General features: G+C 37.9%; 1 protein-coding gene, 1 long non-coding RNA gene and 1 other non-coding gene across 4 annotated transcripts in view; 2 read left to right on the top strand and 1 right to left on the bottom strand.

The window, feature by feature from the left end:
- Positions 1-17,800, top strand: part of LOC149082178 (venom protease-like) — a 142,321-nt gene that overhangs the window by 49,678 nt on the left and 74,843 nt on the right. The gene's annotated exons all lie outside the window — the stretch shown is intronic.
- On the bottom strand, positions 13,042-13,113 carry TRNAA-GGC (transfer RNA alanine (anticodon GGC)). Its single transcript has one exon. It is a non-coding gene; the product is annotated as a tRNA-Ala (tRNA).
- LOC149082180 (uncharacterized) lies at positions 13,725-14,275 on the top strand. The gene is made up of 3 exons (XR_016193296.1): positions 13,725-13,952; positions 14,076-14,153; positions 14,259-14,275. It is a non-coding gene; the product is annotated as an uncharacterized LOC149082180 (long non-coding RNA).

Here is a 17,800-nt window from a genome sequence, read left to right as displayed (position 1 = left end):
TGAAGTATATCTGGTCTTACCCGTCAAAAGAATGTGTTTTTTTATGTATACCATGGGTCTATCAGTACCGGGGTAGGGGGGAGGGGGAATAAAACCTGCTTAATCTATTATAGCATACAGGTTCTTGCAATATGGGTTATATATGGGACTGTTTTATAAATCTCCCTAAATTCATCACTTTTAACTGCGATTATGTACTATACCCCAGCGTCGTTGGTAAACACGATAAATTGTTCTAAATTCATCACATTTGATAAATTTCAAGTATTTATCTAATTAACCAGGTACGCTTGGGTGTTACGCATCACCAGTAAAAATAATATAATTTTTTTTATTATATATCAAATATATGCCAACGAAGTTTGAATATTATGCATAATCAGCAAATAAATCGATTACTTATGCATTATAACAGATTCATTAATTTACTGTAAAATATTATATAATAATATTTTGACCCTTTAGCATCGCCTTTAGTGACGTAATAGTGATCTCGACCATTGAGTGCGTAACCCCATGTTAAAATCCTATGTATGGCGTGGAATAACGTCTCCGTGAAGCTTCCAAAATTTACACACGCCTCTGTCTCTATATATCCAGGCCATATGTAAGAGTTGAGAGTTCAGGTGTTCACCTGCTTTATGCTGTATAAAACCCTTCATAAACCGCATATTGATTTAGCTCTAATTTCTGAGCATATTTAATACAGTAAAACATGCGTTGAAGACAAAGCAAAATGTTGTGGACACTCTCCGGACATATGGCAGCGGTTCTCAAATTTTTCCCACACCGGAACCCATTTCCCCTATTCAATGCTTCTCCGCAAGCTCCGCCGTCTCCCCAGAGCTGTTTAACAAAAAATATTTTCGAAAACCTTCGTCATGGTCACCACTCTGCTGTGTACATTTTGAGAACCCCTGCCATATGGTAAGAGTTAAAACTCAAATTATTATGATTACGTGTCTATTATTTATCAATAATTTTGGAAGTTCCTGGGAATCGTCATCAATAAATGAATAGAACAATCGTTTCGTGTTTACGCGTCTAGAGATAATAATCATTATGATGAAAGTTATACATTGACAACAGGTGCGACAAACATAATGGTTCGAAAATCATATAAAAGGACATGCCATTACATGACTAAAGCACAAAGTTTGTTTTCTCCAATTCCAGTTTCATTCTTGATTTCAAAGAAGAGAAGATGGCATTCCGTTCCATGAAGTTCATTGTTGCAGCGGCACTCGTGCTGGTGCAGTTGCAGTCGCGCTGGGCTCTCAATATAAGAGTTGGTAAGATATATATTTTTTTTCATTATTACCATTTGAATTGAGTTATTGGTGCTTTTTATAATTGAAATTAATAATTTTACGAAGGTTTCGACACATGGGCGGATATACGGGGCAGGGCGTGGGGGGGCCCCCCAGCGTCAAAGGTGGAGTCGACTGATCTAATGTATATACGTATATATGAATATATGAATTGTCATCATCATCATCTTTCCCCCCCGCCCAGCATAATGACCGTGCCCCCCCCAGACTTCCAAGTCTATCTCCGCCTATGTTTCGACAGCTGGCTGTGTGGGAATGTGTTCCGCGGTCTCTGCGGGAATCAAACCCACGTCGTCTCATTTTGCCGGGAAAATGCGCTAGAGCACTACGCTCGAAAGGCAACGAACCTCTTTTCTTCAAGCTCGGGTCCACTGAATGGGACCGTACATGGACGGTCAGACTTGACTCAGGCCAAAGGTCACATTTGCTGACATTGCCACCAGATGGCGACTTATCCGAAGATGTCACTCTACCCGCAGAAGCAGTTGAATTTTCTTTGCGGAATTGATCTTTACATCAGCCTGCTGTCGAAACAGTTGAGAATGAACAGTTGAGAGTGAAGTGACATCACGCACACACATATATTTTCGGATAAATAACTCTATATATATATAGTTTGTTTTCTTTGAAATTCAATAAATTTCTCAATTTTCGAATATAAGAATATGAAAGTACTAAACACACAAAAAATCGTTTTCTTTTTCATTTCATTTCCTCGATAAAAATATTTAAAAAAAGGAGAGAAAAATCATTATCGCAGTATTTTGCCGTCAGTAGTATGTCGTATTTTAAAATTATTTTTGTTGCATCATCCCTTCACACAAATAAGTTATTGGGTGATATAGACCAAGTTTTTATTGGCGGCTTCCCGAAGGTGATTGCGCCAGAGCAAGCAATAGTTTATTTATAAACGCGAGACGGGCTCGAGTAAGTTCCTTTCATTTCGTCTACACTTTTCGAAGATCTAGCATACGCAAGTGATTGTTACAGTGTAAAATCCATAGTAGTAATGCCTCGTGACTGTGTTAATAGTGCTAATAATTTCTGTTATATTTGCGGAGACGTGGCATTTGCTGAACAGAGAAAGACCATCTGTAGACTAAAGACCACGTATTTTGGTTGCAAGATAGGCGACAAAGACTGGGCCCTACATGTATGTTTAGTAATATTTGTGCAGTAAATATTTCACAGTGGCTTAATGGCAGAAGAAAGGAATGTGATTTGCTGTGCCCATGATTTAGAGGGAGCCGTCCAATCATGTTAATGACTGTTATTTCTGCATGGTACCACCAGTTTCTGGAGGCATCACCAAGAAAATGAAGTGGACAGTTGAGTACCCTAACATACCATCTGCTCTGCATCCTGTCTCGGAGCCTTCTACAGATTTTTCTATCAGTTCAGACGAGGAGGCTCGCCATGCGTCCGCGATATCTAAACCGTCAACGTCAGTATACGGTGGCACTATGGATGATAATTTTTCGTGTTTGGACGAAACATCTGCTCCCTACAAACTTAGCACGGATGAACTGAACGATCTTGTTCGAGATTTGGATCTGTCCAAAAGCAAAGCGGAACTACTGGCCTCAAGACATCAACAGTGGAATCTTCTCGAAAAAATTGTCCGAGTGACTTTATTTTACCCCATCGTCATCAATCCTTCGAATATTTCTTTGAAAAGATGAAAGCCTTGTGTTCTGCTGCGATACTGATGACCTATTACAGAAACTCGGCATTGAACATGAGCCCCATGAATGGCGGCTGTTAAGAGACGCGAAAAAACTGAGTCTCAAGGCGGCTTTGCTGCATACAGACAACCAGCTTCCATCAATACCTATCGGACATGCTGTCAACATGGAAGAGACATACGGCAATCTAAAACTGTTATTGGGGAGGATTAACTACAGCAAGTATGGCCGGCAGATCTGTTCTGACCTGAAGGTAGTGTCTTTGTTGATGGGTTTGCAGCATGGATATACAAAGTACAACGGCTGTTTTCTTTATTTATGGGATAGCAGAGCAATTGATTTGCACAACATCAAGAAAAACTGGCCTGCGAGAGCATGTTTTAAGTCTGGAGAAATGAATGCACAGCACCCGCCATTGGTAGAACATCACAAAATCATTCGTTCTTTACACATCCAGTTCGGCCTTATCAAAATCTTGATAAAAGCCCCAGAAAAGAATGGACTAGCATTCAAGTGTTGTTGTTGTTGTTAGGAACTATCGAGTCGATTTCGACTCTTGCTGACTCTATAGATCATGGCTCTCCAAGCTGGTCTGTCATTCACAGCATGGCTCAGCTGTGCTAGCTTCATTCTAGTGCTTTGCAATACTTATTCTATCCATCTGGTGCTTGGTCTGCCTCTTCCTCTCGTTCCCTCCATTCTTCCAAGCATTACCATTTTGTCTCGTGAGCCTTCTGTGCGCATTACATGGCCCAAATAAGAGAGTTTCTGTTTAATGACCGTTGCTTCTAGAGTATAGTCAACCTTGACTTCTTCGGTAACCGATTTGTTAGTCCTTTTAGTTGTCCATGGAATTCTCAGCATCCTCCTCCAGCACCAAAGTTCGAAGGAATCAATTATTTTCTTATCTGCTTTCCGTAGTGTCCAGCTCTCACATCCATACATAAAGACAGGAAAGACCAACGCATTTATAATTATAATTTTTGTTTTCATTGATACATCTTTGTCTTTCATCATTATATTAAGCTTTCTCATGGCTGCTTTACCCAGAACTACTCATCTTTCTATTTCTTCTGTGCAAGTTCCCTCTTTTACAATTCTTGATCGTAGGAAATCAAATCTGTCCACAATCTCAAAACTTTCGCTATCTAGTTGAAAACTGTGAATATCTCTGTAGTCATGATCTTTGTTTTTTTCGTATTTAGGTAGAGTCCAAGCTTCTCACTTTCTGTTTTTACTCTTGATATAATGTGTGTTCTTCAGGTTTTCTTCAGATTCTGCCATCAGCATATCTAAGGTTGTTGATCACTCTTCCCCCAATTTTAACACCCACCTCTAATTCCACTAAATCGGATGCTCTCATTATATATTCTACATAGAGAGTAAATACGTTTGCGGAAATGATTCACCCTTGTCGAACCCCTTTTTCAATTCAAAACCATTCAGTTAAGCCGTAGTTTGTACTTACACTTGCCTCTTGGTTAATATATAAATTTCTGATCAAGCAGACGAGGTGATTAGCATTGAAGTACCTGTCTGAAATATCCCCCATCTCAGTGAAGCCAAAAATGAAGAAGGTGTTTCTGTGAGGATTCAGATTAAACAGCTCTTCAGATAATCCCAAGTTTGAGAAAGTTCTTCAAAGTAGAGGAAAACAGGTTTGAAATGCGTTCTGTCAAGTGTCTCAAAACTTCTTGGGGAATGTGAAGGTCGAAAAGTACAAGGAACAGGTCGAGGATATGTTCGCTTTGTTTCATGATTTCGGCTACCGCTAAACCACACACGCACCTCGTCCATATTCCTCTGCGGAACCTCACGAATCGATACATGTTGGAACTTGCGTGTACGTGTAGAGAAACCTGGCGTGAAGTTTGTTTCTGTGTAATGCTTATTATATATGTGTAGTGCTGCCATCTGCCACCAGATTTTGTAACTAGGAGTAAAGTGCAGTGATTGAATAATTCATCGTCGTAGGCCTGTTGCTCTCTGTGGTGAGACATTTTAATATGTAGATCGGTTCGCATTTGCGCCTCGAAGTTGGGAACCACCATGATTTCGGCTGCAATATGTCGTTAAATATTAACTTTCTTGACTCCCATTTGAATTTCTTCCCTAATAACTGCGGGGACGTCAGTGATGATCACGGCGAACATTTGATCGAGACATTACCAAGATTATATAAAATTTTCATACAGGGCCGTAACTAAGCTGGGGAAACCGAAGTGACGCCCCTGAGTCAAACGGGGCCCCCAATAAAATGTACTCTTATTTTGCACATTTCTTAGGCCAGAATAAAAGGCCCACTATAAAACTTCTGTAAAAGCTCTTTGATAAAATTTGAAAAATTCCACCAATAAGATCACCGGTTGCATTTGCTCGAATGTAACAAATGCGCTTATTGGTTGAATTTTTCAAGTTTTATGAAAGTTCTTTTATCAAACCTTTATAGTGTAATATCGGCTTTAGAAATTTTTAGTTTCTTGTGTGAAATAATCTGCAAGAGACCTCCAAAATATGTTTGTGTTAAGCTTTTTTCCGTTAAGAAATATAATTATAAACACAAAGTAGATTCACATTCAGATAGATTGGTTCATTAATGACCGCTCATGCCCAGAGCTGTTGTGCAATAACTTCACTCTCTTCACCTCCTAGGAGGCTGGGACGAAAAAACAACCGAAATAAAAAACGGTTTGTAGAGTTAGCATCGCCTGGCCACGGAAATTTTTTTGACAGGAAAAAAAGCCCTCAGAAAACACCGGATAGGTGTTGTTGATTACATAAGTCAAAGAAAAATTACGCAAATAACAAACAGAATGGCTCCAAATCGTATATTACTAGGGTGACCATACGTCCCGTATCCAAATCGTATATTACTAGGGTGACCATACGTCCCGTATCCAAATCGTATATTACTAGGGTGACCATACGTCCCGTATTTCCCGGGACAGTCCCGGTATTTTCTGGTTTTTTTTGGTCATCCCGACTTTTTGGCAAAAGTGTCCCGGTTTTTCCCGTATTTTACACGAAGCCTACTTGAATTTTACTCTTTATTGAAGTCAAAGATTGACATTCCTTTTCAACTCACAAATTATTTTATGATAATTACAACTATAAAAGAGAATATTAATCTTCCACATTCGTCTTGGTGAACGTTTTTCTTCGTGGAATTCATTTTAATTCACTTCAATTTGCAGTAATAGTTCATTTCCCGCCATTTTGATTTTTTTTAAATTTTTACAATATTTGGCAACTTTGTTTGGTTTTGGAGGCTTTTTTGGCAATAATTGGCGATGTCCCGTATTTTGAATCCCAGTGTCCCGTATTTCTCTTGAGGAAATATGGTCAGCCTATTTATTACGGTAGTATGTGTTCCGCATGACAACCATCGCAGGAGATTACACATTGCGGGAGTTGCTGGATTTGTGACTCGCCTGTAATGTGTTATCCCCTGTGGTGATGGTGTTCATGTGGAGGAAACCATGGAGGAAAGAATAACAGGAGGTGACGCGACCAGCGCCTCTGTTGAGAAAGCATGGGGAATGTGGGTTGCCAGATGAAGCCAGTGATTGCTCTATTAAAGGGACCAAGTAAGCCCAAACAAACCGTGGCTTCCCATGCTTTCCTATGAGAAACATCCCCGTTTTTAAAAATCATTTAAAAATATACTATTCACTTTAGGAACTCGATTTTTCCCCCTCAAATTCTGTGGATATATTTATACAATTGAACGTGAGCTTTTTCAATTTTAGTTGTTACTCGTTTTCGAATATTAACTTCAACAACATGAAACCTTATGCAAAAATAACCAAAATTTACCTATATTTTGTGCCACAAAATTTCTTCTCGGCATTTTAATTTTAAAAAAATTATGCCAAAGTATGTAACACCTCAGTGCTGAGAGAAATACAATGTTTAAAGACACTTGAACAAGCGGTGTTTGAAAAAATCTGACTTTTTTTGCAAAAAACATTATATATGCAAAACATTAGCATATATAATGCCTTTCAGCTGTTTATATTAAAATATTGTAGAAATATTTCTCCATTCCAGGCAAAAACTCGAACACAGACACAATTTTAGATTCCAAATTCAATTCGAAACTTTTTTGTCAAATTTTCGTACACATACCACTTTAAAAGCAAAGTAATTGGTACAAAATGAAGAGAAAAAAAAACCAGCCCAAGTGATTATTTTCCTAAATACTATAGGCCAGAGAGATGACTTATCGCGGCTCGTAAAAAAAGTCTTTTAATTTTTTAATATTTTTTTCTCAATACATCCACATAGCGGAAAGTTCGGATGGGCGACATATATTTCCAGCAATACGTATTCAAGAATATGAGAATGGAACGGAAGAAGGGTGGAGAAATTTGTACAGCTTACAGACAGCAAAACCATAAATACACAGTGGCGGACGACGTACGAGCACTTCCAGTACTTTGAGGCACGGGGGCGGCAAAATGCTGTCTGCCCCGGACGGCTGAATCATGTTTGCCCCGGGAGGCAAAAATCCTAGCTACGGCCCTGTCAGAAGGTGCTCGAGCACCTCAGAACTGATTCAGAAATCAAAATTCCTCATGTAAAGCTTAAAACGAGTGGCCTGAAACACTTTCGAAATGTCCCGGATCTATCATAATGATGAACGAAACAAAAAGGCAAGATAAACAGTTAAAAGAAAAAAATTATGAAATTGCATTTTATTGCAGCTTCATATTATTTTAATTAATCATATTCCCATAGACATTAATGTCATACATCGAATTTTTAAAATAAATTGAAGGCACTGAACTAAAAACTTATGCCGAATCGAGAGTGAAAAGTGATCTTCCCCTTTTTCAAAAATAAATTTAAAATATAACAACCCCTTATACAAGGATAAGATTTTATTTTCCCCCTTTATTAGATCATGTAGATTACCTGAAGACGCATTAAATGGTCATGGTGCTTAAATTTATTTAGTTATTAATATTTTAAAAGAATTCGATCCGGCAAAACACATGTTAAGTATAGGGAAAAGAGCGGTTTGTTTGGGCTTACTCGTCAGCCCATAGGGTTGCCACAACGGCTTCAATTTTCGTTCCTGATGTCACCTCCTGTTATTCTTTCCTCCATGGGAGGAAACACTGCTGGGATAAACAATTTGAAGGCATTCTGTTCATTATTTCCGTATCCGTTCTTTGACTTGTGTACGTCAGCGCCACCTATCGGCTGTTTTTAGGGGTGTTTTCCTGTCTTAAAAAAAATTCCCGTTACCACTCGATGCTAGCCCTGCAAACCGTTTTCATATCGGTTGTTTTCCCGATGTTTATGAATTTTAAAATTTTCCACGGACTTTTTGCCCTTCCTGTATTTACATGTTGTAGTACATATATTTTTTTCCCCATAATCCATATACATTACAAAAAAAAACCATAGCCATTTCAGCCTTTCCTTTGTGATATTCGTATTCAGCACATTAAATTATTTAAGAAATGACTATTTTCATCTCGGAAGCAGAAAATTTTTGAAATTTTGTTGTTTAATGTATTGATTTCGTATCAAAATTGATTGAGTTCCTTTATTTGCAGAATGTGAATCTCCGACACATTTGCACAATAAACCAATGGGCGAAGGCCTCCCAGGTCAATTACCAGGCATTAAGTACACAAACCTTGGTCCACTAAAATCTGCACTTCCTGGAGGTTCGTTGTCTTTAACTATTTTCACCTAATGGTTATGCAAAATAGGTTGCAACTCTTGGAGATATTCTTTTTATCTTTGTAAAACATCAACGTCATCACAATTCGATGAAGATTTTCGATCTTTGTATCTCAAATAAATATATATAAGGGTATATTTATTTTTATGATATACACGTTAAGTTCTCAACGTGAAACAATACGGCTTCCTTGTGACTCTTGGAAATCTATGAGATATATAGGGGTTCTTAACCTTCCACGACCCTTTGTGCACACTTTGCGCCAACAAAATACCTTTTGTTGGCACGGTATTTTGTTGGTTTTGTTTCTCCGGACCCAATGTGCCAATAAAATGGCTACGGACTAGGGCTGAATAAATTCCCCAAACTTTATATGCCCCGTCGGGAATGTAACTCAAAATAATAAATACCCAAATCACATAAACACGCTCACAATATTTTCCATTCATAAAAAATATTGCAGTGGAACCTCGTTTATACGTCACTCAGTTATACGATTTTCACGTTTATACGACCTTTGGCTTCGGTCGCAATTGGTTCCTATACGTTTTAATGACAAAATAATCCATTTATTCGACGTTTTCACTTCGACTCAAACTCCGAATCGTTTGAAAAATCGTCATTTATCGTCCATGAAATGCGCGAAATTTTTGTACGCAGTGAAAACACGTTGCTGCAACAGTTCTTCTTACATAATGCCACCGCGAAAGCCGTAAATTTTAGGTTGATTGCTCCTACTACTGCCACTTAACCGAACATGCACTTCGTACACATTCCTGTACGGAATTTCTAACGAATCGTCACATGCCGGAATGTGTGTTCTGAGTGTATGCTTGGCCCTAACGTATTTATGTTGTCGAGTTGCGCTTGTTTCGTGTTCATGCTGCCATATGGCTTCCATTTCTTGACGTTAAGATGGAAATGTTTAAATTTTCATGTTTTGTCAGCAGGGGCGTCGGAAGTGTTTCGAACCTGTGGGTGCTCGTCTTGAGTTCTATGTAGGAAATTTCGATTTCTGAATCAATTCTGTGGGTGCTCGGACCTGTTTTACAAACTTCCGTGGGTGCTCGAGCACCCACAGCACCCCCGGCTCCGACGCCACTGTTTGTCAGTATAGTGTTGCAGGTCTACCTGCTCTCTGAGTGGAGAATTTTTGAAATGGGAGATCGCGGCTCATTCGAACCTTGAAGCTGGAAAACCAGAAAACAAACTTCAGCCGATCGTCAGGACGAGTCCAGCACGATACCCACACGACCGCACAGCGTGTAGGTTGATTGCTGAAGTACACGAAAATAGCCAGGCTGATGGCCATTTAGAGTGCGTATTCTTATTTCTCAGAATACGCAGACATGAAGAGCCTCAAAGTAGTAGGCGTCAAGGGTTTTGAAGACCATACTTTCAGATTTATTTTTCTCTCAATGCTTCTGGGATTTTTGTTTTTGCTGCGATCGATCCGTGGTACTTGACGTGTAACTTAGAACTCTTCAAGTCACAGAGTATTTTTCATATTTATTGGCGTTGTCCGAGGGAATTTTGTTATTTTCTCTTATCGAAAGTGGTGAATGCCCAGTTTATTGCATTTTTGTTTTAATAGGGCCCATAACTGTATTTCGTTTCTGAATTTTCTTGAATTCTAATTGAGCCGCCCACGAACATGGTGGTGTAAGCAAACAATGCTGGTTGTATTTAACGCCGTCAGAGCCGTCGTAATCAGCAGCTCGAAATTATTATTCATATGTTAGCCATTCTAGAATTGCGAGTGCAAGCGCCAATTTTTCATCTGCTGGTCAGGAGTTTAATAGTTTATCCAATCGCATCGTAAATAATTTTCTGAACATTGAGGAGCTTTTCAGTAAACTAGAAAGCCTTACTCAAATTATTTCTTCAATTTTCATCAATATGATCAGATTTATAAATCTTCATCATATCCATACCAAATGGGTTGGCACGAAGCGTAAACGAGGTGCTGTTGACGATTATGTACCAGCTAGGTGCTTTCGCCCGGACCCTACTAGAATATACGATCTGCGGCCTCGTCGCTGAAACTCATCTACTGAGAGCCAAGCGACGTTGCGCCTATCGATATTTTGTACTGACGAATGTCTAATCAATATATATAAATAGTGATTACATTTCAGAGACAATCAATCTTAATTAGTCTTGGCGATGCTACGATTATTCAAATCAACTCTTTACTATAAGATGAGCGTGATCTGGCGGTTATACCTTTCGGAGTTCTTTAATTTCTTCCTCCGTATAATATGATACATCCATTGACGAACATTGATTATATGTGCAATCTATATGTAATATTTTTATTTATTTATTATTCTGAAAATGTTTAATAAAATTTCCAGACACACCCATCCTCCAGGAACGCTTCGATATCTCAATGAGATGGGAAGCGGAATGTGTTTGGTTTTCAAAGGTCGAAAATCGAATATTTCTGCTTTATCAAGACCCCGGCCCTCTGTGAATCCATCGATAAAATAAATTTAATCGGAATCCACCGCTCAAACTCTTGCAGCTTCGGTTTCATTTGCCCAAGTGTTGATTCAGACTCATCATAATGGTTTGCGGACGTCATAGTGGGAGGCTTATTGTCCCATAGGACCAGCTTGATTAAATCGCAGCGATGAGCAGAGATTGCCCGAAACAGTGCCGAATAGTCCCTTAGCCAATACGGATCAGTCAACTCTATTTTTTGAAATCATCGCCTCACCATCACCGAGAAGACATCCATTTCAAATTAAAATTCCAACTGCCAGGAATAATGCTAATTTTTTCAACTTCCGATGCCGCGTTGGAAGAGTATGGAACAGATTATCACCAGAGCTCTCTCTCTCTCTCTCTCTCTCGTATATTCATCCACATATCACATATTTTGTTAATCTCTCATCATTTTTAAGCTGCAATGCATTTTAGTTCATGATATTGAGTTTTATTGGTGTATATGCGCTTATTTATTGTCTATTCGTAAAAAAATAAGCAATAAATAAGCATATATTAATTTGATGATTATAATCATTCAATTAATAAATAAGCATAATTAATACATACAATTAACATTGTTGGAAGAGTATGGAACAGATTATTACAAGATCTCGTTTTTCCCCTTTGTTTGCGTTTGGGTGTAATATTTTTATTGTTTTTACTGATTTTGTTGCTGTTCTTTCTAACTTTTATTGACTGTTTGAATTGTGCACCTGTGAAGTTAGAGCCTACTGGCTTTACACAGGTTTGTATATTAAATAAATAAATGTATTGAGCGTTATCCCAAGAGGGTTGGAAGTGCAATGTAAGCATTCGAGAGCACACGTCTGCCAATAAGAGGTATATACTATACACAGTGCCGTCTTAACGCATGGGCCCACCTGGGCACGATCCGTGAGTCTCAAGAGAAGAGATGCCTCATAAAAATGAGAACTAACTGGAATTTTTGAACTGAGTTTTTCCAGGTAGGGCCTAAGAAAAACCAATTGGCTTGGTGGTCCATGATGCTCTTAAGACGGCCTTTACGATACACACTCAAACAGTAAGTTCTTTCGATGATTTCTAGTAGAACTTTCTTTCCTTGTGGTGCTTTGCTTGCTGCCGACGTCAAATCCGCCGTTCGTGAAGTGTAGAAAACGAAAATTGCTTTCTCTAAAAAGAACCTGGAAATTTTGGAATAATTCGACAAGAATAATAAATTAAATGACTGAGTTTGATCTTGTGCAAAGCAGTTGAATATCCCTGCGTCAGCTTCGACAATGATTATAAAGTTATAAAGCAGAGAAATGAAATCAAAGACCAAGCTGCTGGTTGCAAATCATCTACCGCCAAAACATGAGTCAAAGATGGGAAATTTTCGTCGAGAAGATTTTGTTGCAATTTTTTTATGATAGTGTGTTGTCTTAAAAGTACTTTTCTGCAAAGTTTTTTTTTTTTCAAAGTAATTTGAAATGCGATTTAATTTTGTTCCCCGCAAGTATGATTGAATCGGAGATGCCATCAAATGCATTGCAAATTTTAATATTTTGTATATCTCTGGTGGGAAGAAGACTTTTTTTCTCAGTTATTCGACTTATACATTTATACGACGTTTTAACTCGTAATCTTGATCACTGGAAAAAAACGATGGAAAATCCCTTTATATGTGAAAAAGAGAAAATCCCACATTATGAAAAATGAAATTTTTGCCATATAAAATGTTTTTAGCAAGTCATTTTAGTTGTTATTAGGGCCTAAACATTAAATCAAATACAAGATATACGGAAGAATGGATGTTGTGAAGATATTTATTATTTGAGATGTTAATTTTTTAAGGAAGGAAAAAACTCATCTCTGCCTCTACCGGGAGTCGAACCCGGGTCCCTCGTTTGCCGGACGAGTGCTCTGACCACTAAGCTACAGAGGAGATAGAGATTTTCCTTCGCTAGAGCGTATATATGCCGAACCGAACCGTGCAATGGACGGTGAAACCGATCAGCTAATAGCTCATGGACGGCTATATATATGACATGAATGTCGCTCTCCACTTGTTAATACAAGATATACGATGTACAAGATATACAAATTAACATCTCAAATAATAAATATCTTCACAACATCCAGTCTTCCGTATATCTTGTATTAACAAATGGAGAGCGACATTCATATTAAATCATTCATGTCAATTCATTCATGTCATATTAAATCAAATATTATTTTTTTTACAAAAATCAGTTCGTATGTTACGAATTGATTAATGTGGTACTTTAACCTCTTGCCTGATGGGTTTTCGAAATTTTTCTGCACAGAAAAAAAATGTCAGGTTTTTTTTTTTTAATTTCTTCATTCTATTCATATGTCTATGACTGGAAATAACAATTATAGAAAATCATACATAATTTTTAATTTAAAAAATTTTAAATTGGGATTCACTTATTAAGAAATAATTTTTTTTTTCTTTTCAAAACCTCTTAATCGAATTTTCCTTGGATGGAATGTAAGCAATCAATTTGTTTTATATAGATTATGTAACTAAACTCTAGATTACGTATGCATGTAATTAGATTACAAGAAAATGTACCTAGATGTCATTATTTACTGTTGGATGAAGTCATAGCGTATGTGCAGATTTCGTTAATATTTTACTTTCTTGTAATTTTTTACTTTATTTTGTGGTTTACGAACCGAAAACGACCACAACAGCTGAAACGTCAGAGAACTTGAATTACGGAATAGAAGACGCGGAAGTCGATATAGTTTTCCCAGGTACGGTTTCATGCAATTTTTTTCAACCGGTTTTTCAACCACAGAAAAAGTTGACAATTATATATATATATATGTTTTGAAATATTTTTATTCCACCGATGAATCATGATCCATGTTCTGCAGGTTGCGGGAATCGTAACCCGGGTGGTTTTAGGAACAGCCGCAGTCGACAATTAAAAGGCTTGTTTGAAAGAACCTCAGGTGAAATTTTTCGAAGAGGAGTTTTGGATTTAATTCTTATATTAATTGAATTAATTATTTGTATTTTTGATTCCTTAAAATTCACATGAAGCGTTTTTTTTTTAGGGCGAAGTGAGGAAATTCGCAAAGAAAAAATTATAGCGCAAGGAGTCACTTCCGTGAAAAACACGTGGCCATGGATGGTGAGATATGACGCATCCAATGCTTTCTTGTCGTTAAGAAACGAACCCCCCAGCACTTTGGGAAGAAAAAAGTTCATAGCTATCCCCTTCCTTGAGGAAAATCCCCTGCGCACGCTACTGACTTCAGCTCCTCTAACAAGGCGGCAGTTGATCATTATATGCACAGAACCGGTGGGGGGGGGGGATTCAGGCTATTTGAATCCCCTCAATAAAGTTTTGAAAGAGAATGGAACCCCCTTACCCTGCTTGCGCTCTTGATTTCCGTATACACACGGGACGACTCTGGCAACTTTCAATACCAACATCGACCCCCCCCCCCCCAATCTTTCTACATGTCAGCGCCTCTTTAATTGATGGCGACGCTTTCAATCTTCATAGAGTCGAAACGTCCATCATTTTAAGAATAGCATCCATATAAAAACTTGACACATTCACGAACACAAAAGAGCTTAAGAGTGGATTCCCATCTACAGACACTCACGGTGTCGTGTCAGACACGGCAAACATTCTTTAAGGCCCCTTTCACACGGAGCGGATGCGGACACGGGTCCGCATACCCTTTCACACGAGCACTTTAGGTTGAAATTCGCGCATAAAAACTATTTTTTCAGAATTTTTGTAATTATTTTTCTTCATCACCCCGATTCAGTGCCCATAGGCAGCCTAGAGGCATTCTTTGGTGGTTTAATCTAGAGCCACATAGAATATGGGTATAAAGATGCCTTCATTCCGATCCTCACAAGTAGTCGATGGGAGAAAATATCTTAAAATATTTTCAAAAAATTTTGAAAAAAATCCGTCTTTTCGGAAAAATATGGAAGAAAAATTCCAAAAACACCCAATGTTCGAAAAATCCAATCCAAAAACATCCAAAACATTCGATGTTCCAAAAAAAAAAAAAAAAAATTCAGCAAATATCAAAGAATTTGCAAGTAGAAAAAAAAGGGGAGGGGTGGAGGCTTTCGAAATGTCTGTGCTTAGAAATATTCACATCACAATTCTGTCTTAGGCCGGGATTACACTATAAAAGTTTTGTAAAAGCTCTTTGATAAAACGTGAAAAATTCAACCATTAAGATTACCGGTTGCATTTGCTTGAATGCAACCGATGCGCCTATTGGTTGAATTTTTCAACTTTTATAAAAGTTATTTTACAAAACTTTATAGTATAATCCCGGCCTTAAGTCCGGATTACACTATAAAAATTTTATAATAATTCTTTTAAAAAAGCAACTAATAAATTTATCGGTTGCATTTGCGATTTATTAGTTGCTTTTTTCAAATTTTATAAAATAACTTTCATAAACCTCTTAGAGTGAAATCCCATCCTTAGATTAGTCACTTCTGAAATATAAAATTTCCCTTTTTTTCAGTTTATAGACTAAATATCGAGTAAAATAAACTTGTAGGTATCGGGGAACCACCAAAAATATTCAAGTGCTTAGGGCCTTCAAACGACTTAATCCGGCCCTGAGTGAACACCGTACGTGGATAACGTTGTTTAATAAAAGTATTTTTTTTAAAGTTTAAAAAAATTAAAAGATTAAAAAATTTTTAAAAAATAACAAATATTTAAAATAATATTTCAGATATTTTTAAATAATTTTAAAAATTTAAAAAGAAAAAAAATTAAAATTTTTTAATTAAATTTAAAAGTTATTAAAGTATGTAGTCAATTAAATATTCGTAATGAACAGAACTGGTGGTGCCGTCAGTGGCCGTTGTTGGCAGGTTTTATTGTATAAAATTGTGAAATATGGACAAAAGGCAGTTGAAGTTGCTATATCTCCATCTCAGAAGGAAACGGAGGGATAGACGTATGTAGGTACATTATATTAATGAGCAGGGATCATCATATGGTGTTTTTAAGGGTATTTATGGCAAATAATTAAAAAAATTCCGTGAAAAATCACCTTCAAAAAGTAGCCAAAGATGCGGACGAATTCGCTCCGCATCGTGTGAATAGCTCCGAATAAACCTATTGTCAAAACTTGTATGTGCGGATGCGGAGCCCGCACTTAGGTTTTGACACATGCGGACGACGTCCGGAGCCGCATGAACATTTCCTAGGTGCGGAGATTTTTCGGCTCGTCTGAAAGGCGCAGTATATTCCAATTGTTAAAACTTCTTCCGGACCCGCGTCCGCATCCGCTCCGTGTGAAAGGCCTCTAACATAAAACCAATGAATCGTATCGTCCCGGAACAGATACACATTTTTATGGTATTTTATGTTTTTTTAATTTTTTACGCCGTGTGAATCCAACCTAATGCTGATCCTAAGATGCCACACCACAGTAGCCGGCTGAAGTTGGTTTTCTGTGTTTCCCAACTTCGAGGCGCGATTGCGAGTCGATATTCCCGTCGAAAAGACGTCACAGAGAGCAACAGGCCTACAACGATACAATTATTCAATCACTACACTTCACTCATAGTTAGAAGAATTGACGGAAGATAGCAGCATTACACACATAACAATCATTACACAGAAATGGATTTTACGTTACGTTCACAAGACATATATGCACAGCTTCCAGCATGGCCGAAGTCTTCTTCGACCACCTGCTAAAATATCGTCATTGAGCCAGAGCGGCGAGCCATTATCTGGTTAGGAGGAGGATATGCATCGTGAATGCTGCATCTCATCGTTTCATTGCAAGCAAGTACCGCCCTCTGGCACTTCACCACTTGAGTTACAAGTATTCATTATAGGGTAATTTGTGCTGTTGTGTGTTTAGTGTTGTTCTATCACATCTTCTCCCGCGAAAAGGGGTCAACTCTTTTTTTTTACAGGGAAGGGGTGTTTTTACTTCAAAAATACATCATAACCTCGACTCGGAGAGTAGGAGAATAACCCCCTCCCCAATATTTGCGTACGCCTATGTATGCAGAACGCATTAACTTTGTGTATGACTTTTACAGATTGCCGTGTTCCAAAAAAATCATTCCGACTGGGTGTTCGAATGCGGTGCATCTTTGATAAGCCAACGTTATGTCCTCTCAGCAGCGCATTGCTTCAATGAAAAGTATGTCGTATATACACTTTATAACTTTATTCAGGGATGTCGAAAGATACTCGTATTTGAATGGTTTTGCTCAGCAACACCATTCAAATTCATCCAATAGATAATTTCTAATTTAAAGTGCCCTTCTCCAAATATGACTAAATTTTTTTTTTTAAATTCTAAATATGTCCTAATTTATTTGGCTAACAAAAGTATACTAACAAAAGTAAACAAATCGCTACTTCCGTATCCGTATAAGAAAAAATTTGTGCAGGGGCCCCCGCCCGATTTGTGCTGCTTGCTGGCGTTCACCTACTCTTTCACCTACCAACAAGTATTCAAGTACACAACTCTGTTGGTGGAATCAAGACTTGCAAAGAGAAAACCGCCTTGTTCGTGCGTCAGAGCATAAGTACATTCGTGCAGCTGATCCATCTAATAAATTTCAGCTCCGTGCAGAATTT

Source organism: Pholcus phalangioides, unplaced genomic scaffold, assembly GCF_987345545.1.
Source record: "Pholcus phalangioides strain wild (caught in Gottingen) unplaced genomic scaffold, Ppha-v1.0 ptg000009l_1, whole genome shotgun sequence".
NCBI classification, from domain to species: domain Eukaryota; kingdom Metazoa; phylum Arthropoda; class Arachnida; order Araneae; family Pholcidae; genus Pholcus; species Pholcus phalangioides.
This window is presented reverse-complemented; position numbering and strand designations above follow the sequence as displayed.